The following is a 6256-nucleotide window of genomic DNA, read 5'->3' on the forward strand; positions in this document are numbered from 1 at the left end:
CAGATACAGCCAGTTAAATAAACAGAGGGTAATGACTTTAAGTCACTGTTGTTCTTCCTTATCCAAGGAAAATATTTTCTGAGACTCCCAGTGGATGCCTGAAACTGCAGATAGTACAAATCTCTACATAAACTATGCTTTATATATATATAGATGTATAAATGACAAAGTTTAATTTATAAATTAGGCACAGTAAGAGACTAAAAACAATAACCTAAAATAAAACAGTGATAGCAATATACTGTAATAGAAGTTTCATAAATGAGATATTGCTCTTTCTCTAAATATCTTATTGTACTTTACTCACTGTTCTTCTTGTGATGAAGACAGGATGAAGTGGAATGGTGCATCCTGTTTAGAACAAACACAATTTAAAATGTATTAATTATTTCTTTTTTTTTTTTAATATGGAACGCTTCACGAATTTGCGTGTCATCCTTGCGCAGGGGCCATGCTAATCTTCTCTGTATCGTTCCAATTTTAGTATATGTGCTGCCGAAGCGAGCAAATTAATTATTTCTTTATGGAATTTTCTATTTAATATTTTTGGACCACAATTGACTACAAGTAACTGAAACTGCAGAAAGTGAAACCATGAATAAGGGGAAAGACTAATTTGATAAAAGCATTCACCGTTTACTTTCTTAAGAAGTTTTGATTGGAAATAAAGAACATCTGAATTCATTCGCCACCTGCATTAAGATCTTATAATTTTTACAGACATTCTATTAAGTCCTTGTAATATTATTGTGAAAAAGAAATACAGAGAGAGTGTCCAGGATCTGCTTAGCTCAACTTGGACACATTAAGTGAAGGGAGATTGATAATTTTTGAGGTAATTCTTAATTTATTGACTGTGTTCAATATGTAAAGAATATTTTGTATATTAATATCATCAATCTTTTCTATTGTGGAGCATCTTTTATTTTATAGACTACAATCATTATTAATAAGGGTTTTAAAAGATCAGGTGCAAGTTGACAACGTGAGAATAGAAAAGCATATTGAGAATAAAGACAGACATTCAAGCTGGCAAATCTGATGGGGAGAATAACGTCTATACAGTGTATGTGCTGAGTGCACAGAACCTGAAAAATGGGAAAGAAATGTTTCACAGCTTTAACACTCGCTGATTTTTGTACACAGAACAAAATAAAATCATTACCAGATCTAAAAAATAAATGTTACAAAAGAAGTCCCTCCTCCTGAAGAAAATACTTGGGATAATTTAGATGATCTATTTTTATGATATTAAAGTGCATTTCTTTCTAATCAGGGGAATCATAAATATATTCCATGCTACTTGCAATAACTTTGTTTAGTTCCAATAATCCAATAAAGATACTGGTAATAGATCAAACATCAAAAGAGGTTAGCCAGTGTTTCTCAACATTTGTTCGTATTTCCCTCCTAAGGAGATTTAAAAACATATTTTTCTTAATCACCCCCACTTGCAAATGAAATTTTAATTCCAAAGACATAGTTAATATATTTTTAGGTACTGTTACTCTTTGTGGAGAACACAAATTATTGTAATGCCTAGGAATTGTTTTCCTCCCCCATGACCAATTTTCTCTCTTTGAGAGCAAAAAATAATACATATATTTTTAATTATTCATGCCCCTGTCATGGGGGCACCACGACGACTATATGATTAACACCATATCATTCTTTTTAAGTCATTTATAGACTTATTGAAAAGAAATAATCTGTCCTTTTATATATAAATCACTGCCATCACATATATTGTCTCAAGAATGGATTCAGAAATATTTTCTTTTCTTTTTTTACTTTTACTCTGTGATAGTCTATAAAGTCATTTAAATCATGGATGCTGACATGCTCACAGTTGTATCTCTAGCACTTATCTCAGGGACTGTCACAGATGGTGCCTACAAAAGGCTTGATGAATGCATGATTTACAGTGGACGAGTGAAAGCCCGTCTATGTTTCTCACATACCATTTCTAGAAAGGGCTTTATCACATCTGTAATGTGCTTACCACATCTGGATCTAGTTCCGTGAATAAATTTCTACTTAAATTGAAATAAACATTTCTTACTTTACTTTTAAATCTAATCACTGTAGAAGTAAAATCTATTTTCTGAATCTCTATTCCTGGAGAAGTTGCAACTAAATATGGAATAGTGATGTTAATCAGAAAAAACTAAGGCTTAAAGCTCTCTGTTTCCAGTATGTTATTCGGCCTCCAGGAAATTGTATAATTTTTTTTCTGCTTCAATTTTCTCACCTCTAAAATGCATTTAGTAAAATACACGACCCATTATTTGAATTTCCTCTAGAGAAACTGCAGTAGAATTGATGGGAAATTGCTCCAATGTGTGAATGCAAGAAGAAGTCACCTGGGGTTATCTACAGTGGTTATCTGGAAAAGGAAGTGCTGTTGTAAAAGTTGTAAGTCAAACCTAAGAAAGTATTAAAGATTAAAAACCAAAGAAGTAATTTTTTTTCCCAGTAACCTTTCCAGATGCTTTTTTTTTTTTTTTTTTTTTTTTTACCAGAAATAAGTATCTGAGAAAGAGAGAGAGAGAGAGGAGACAGAGAGAGAGAGAGAGTGATCCAACATGTCAGAAACCAGGTAAAGTCCAGAAACAGAATGAAGCAGAACAGGGAGTAAATGAACAGAGTCAGAACAAAGCAACAGCTGGAAGAATAGAAGGAAAGTAAACAAAAAAGGAAGGAATGAGGAAGGGAAGAAGGAAAGGAGGAAGGGAGGGAAGAAGGGGGGGTAGGGAAGAAGGGAGGGTGGAGAGAAGAAAGGAAGGAAGGAAGGAAGGGAGAGAGGGAGGGAGGAAGAGAAGAAGGGAGGGAGAAAGAGAGGGAGTGAAAAAGGGAGGGAGGAAGGGAAGGAAATTATTTCTATGAATAAAACGACATGCTCAAAACTCACTTTTACAGGCTGCCTGTCTTGTCACTTCCAGTGGACTTGCCTTGTTGCAGGTACAAAATCGGCAGATACTTCACCTAACAGCTAAAGACAAATGTAAATGTTCCTTAAAATGTTAATCTTATATGAAGAACGTATTAATGAAATCATACATATTCTATGGTTTTCTTTTAATCCTTAAGTCTTTATGGGGTGGAAGTAATCAGCTGCTCTACTCAGATATCCTAGAAGTAATTTCTTGTTAGCTAGAGTCAGAAAAATAGAAAAATGATGAATTAATGAATACAATTTCTAGTAAAACTAGGCTTTTAGGAAGACTGTGGTTAAAAAAATATTGACTGGGAAACATTAATCAGAAAGCAAACTATTATATTATAGACAAAGAATAAAAAGCATCAGAGTTATCTAGTAGCAATATAAGATGTTAAGCTACTTGTCAGTAGCTGAACAGTTCAGTCAAGGCAGAGGTAAAGAGAAGGAAAACAAGTAAAGAATGTGGGCAGATTTATAAAAAAAACAAAAACAAACAAAAACAAAAAAAAAACTTAATTATTTAAACCACAAAAATACGAGCAGCCAAGAATATTGTAGGAAATTAACCAGAGTCAAATATTCATTACACCTTCATGCTCTGATATGGAAGCCTGGCCTTACAGGTAATGGGAGAATGAGCAATGGCATTGTAATAAGGGCAGAGTCAAGAAAGAAAAAAAAAAGTCAGTTAGGGAAACTTTAACCATATTTAAATGAACTAAATTTCAGTAAGGGTATACATGTGTGGTCCAGCTAGTTTGACCTTACAGGATGGTCCAGAGAAGTGTTTGTTAGAAATTGTGTTTCAGAAAATGATGTTATAATGAGGATGAGTGCCATTTCAGTATGAAATAGCTTCTAGTTTCTATTGACCTTTTGTGTTTTTTTCCCCTCCCTATTATAATCAAGCTAATGCAGACTTTAAATCAGGTATTCACATATCCACATTATCTCTGCCACTCTTCTCATTTGGCAGGGATCTGGAAGGGATCGTGGACTGAAGAAATGTGGAAGCTCGCTCACTAGATATGAGCCTGGTCCTGAGGAATCTAGGAAGCAAATTCATTGCTTAGAGATGTTCCCAGCCCTTAACAATACCCTAGTTGAGCTCATTCAGAAATGGACTAGATCAAGGAATCAGAGAAGAGACAAAAACATGTCTAAGATATTCATTTAAGGTTATTCAGAGAAACAAGACTGCATTAGTTTGCTCCCATGCTGGCAGTAAAGACATACTCCAGACTGGGTAATTTACAAAGGAAAGAGATTTAATGGCCTCATGGTTCCACATGGCTGGGGAAGCCTCACAATCATAGTGGAAGAGCAAGGGACGTCTTTCATGGTAGCAGGCAAGAGAGAGCTTGTACAGGGGAACTCCTCTTTATAAAACCATCAGATCTCTTGACACTTATTCACGATCAGAACAGCACAGGAAATACCTTCCCCCATGACCCAATTACCTCCCACCAGACTCCTGTTATGACACATGGGAACTGTGGGAGCTTCATTCAAGATGAGATTTGAGTGGACACAGCCAAACCATATCAAAGACCAATAGATGGTGTGTGTGTGTGTGTGTGTGTGTGTGTGTGTGTCCAAAATTTGACAGGAAGGTGGAAAAACAGGAGACTCAGGGAAGAGCTGCAATTCAAGTCTGAAAGCAGTGTGCTGACAGAATTCCCTCTTGCTCACGGGAGGTCAGTATTTGTTCTACTTGGGCTTTCAACTGATTGGATGAAGCCTACCCACATTAGTGAGGGCAATTGTCTCTAATTGTGTTCATCAATTTAAATGTTAATCTCATCCATAAGTAGACCTTCACAGACACATACAAAATAATAGTGGACCAAATATCTGGGCACCATAACCCAGCCAAGTTAACACAAAATTAATCATCACACTGCCTATAGGAACTAAGGATGTTTTCAGTAGAACTAGATAGTAAGGGTAAAAATACAACTTCCTCAGGGACCATCAAGTGGAAAAAGTAGTTTATTTAAGGAGAAATACGACCAAGTCTCAAACTTTGTTAGATTCCAGAATTGCAATATGTATGTGTTGTAGAGTCACAGTTTGTTTTTATAAGCATATGTGGAGACATATATTGCTTATTTACCAATGGACTAATTGGGATCTATTCAAAATTTTTGAAGTATTTTTCCAAGCAGTGTTTTTTAGAATAGTAACATCATTTCTTAAATTCTATAATCATGATAATTCAAATAAATTTTGGCTACTATAAAATATGACAAATAAATTAAGTTCTATCCTTGTTAAGCCTTTCCCAAGTAATTTCAGGGAAAATTATATTTTGTTTATCAGTAAACTACTTCTCAATTTTTCTGATATTCTGATATTCAATTTACTAGTTTGAATTTTTTAATATCTAACCATTGCATTTCTCTACAAAAAAATTCTGAGATACCACTAGCTGAAAGCTCTGTTTCTCTTTTTAGATTTCTCTAGGCATTTAGAAATATTTAGTGAATATTTATTTATTGAACACATCCTCTCTACAGTCACTTACATGATCAGAAGCCAACAAGTGAAGACTCTAACCCAGGTTTTCTGACTTTCAGTCTAGTATTCTTTTTACAAAGGATTATAGAATTATTTGATCTGACAGACATTATTGGACACCTAATACATTCCAGAACACCTGGAGTAGTTAATGAAGCTGCTATGGCCCTTACCCAAAAGGATATTTCATTCCAGCCTCTCATAAGTAATTTTCAGACCACTGTCAATACTAATGAATATGTATTATTTATGTTAAATATTTTAGCCATGGTCTGTAGAACTCAAGATTTATGTCTAGATTTGGTCTTCATTTTTTACTTATATTCTTCAATTGCCTTATTTATAATGTGGATGAAATATCTTACATTTCTTAATAATATCTTAGAACATTCCAAGTGCGCAGTACTATGTAATTCTTCTAACTGACAAGTGTAACTGTTTCTCTTGTAGAATCTATCTCTCTTGATGCTTGGATGTCTCAAACCTCATTATTATTTAGGATATGGTCAAAATTACAGAAAAGTTATTTATTTATTTCTGCTTAATTTGTTTCTCTTTTGTTTTGTTGGTTTTATTTTTTGAGATGGAGTCTCTCTCTGTTGCCCAGGTTGGAGTGCAATGGCACGGTCTCAGCTCACTACAAACTCTGCCTCCTGGGTTCAAGCGATTCTCCTCCCTCCGTCTCCCAAGAGCTGGGTTTACAGGCATGCACCACCACGCCCAGCTAAATTTTTTTTTTTTTTTTTTGTATTTTTAGTAGAGATGGGGTTTTGCCTTTTTGGACAGGCTGGTTTT

General features: G+C 34.7%; 1 non-coding gene across 1 annotated transcript; it reads right to left on the reverse strand.

Annotated features, from left to right (window-relative positions):
- Nucleotides 1-401: 401 nt before the first annotated feature.
- Nucleotides 402-508, reverse strand: LOC117081799. The gene has a single exon (XR_004436283.1). It is a non-coding gene; the product is annotated as a U6 spliceosomal RNA (small nuclear RNA).
- Between the last annotated feature and the right edge of the window lie 5748 nt (nucleotides 509-6256).

The sequence above is a fragment of the Trachypithecus francoisi genome, unplaced genomic scaffold, assembly GCF_009764315.1.
Source record: "Trachypithecus francoisi isolate TF-2019V2 unplaced genomic scaffold, Tfra_2.0 Lachesis_group8, whole genome shotgun sequence".
NCBI classification, from domain to species: Eukaryota; Metazoa; Chordata; class Mammalia; order Primates; family Cercopithecidae; genus Trachypithecus; species Trachypithecus francoisi.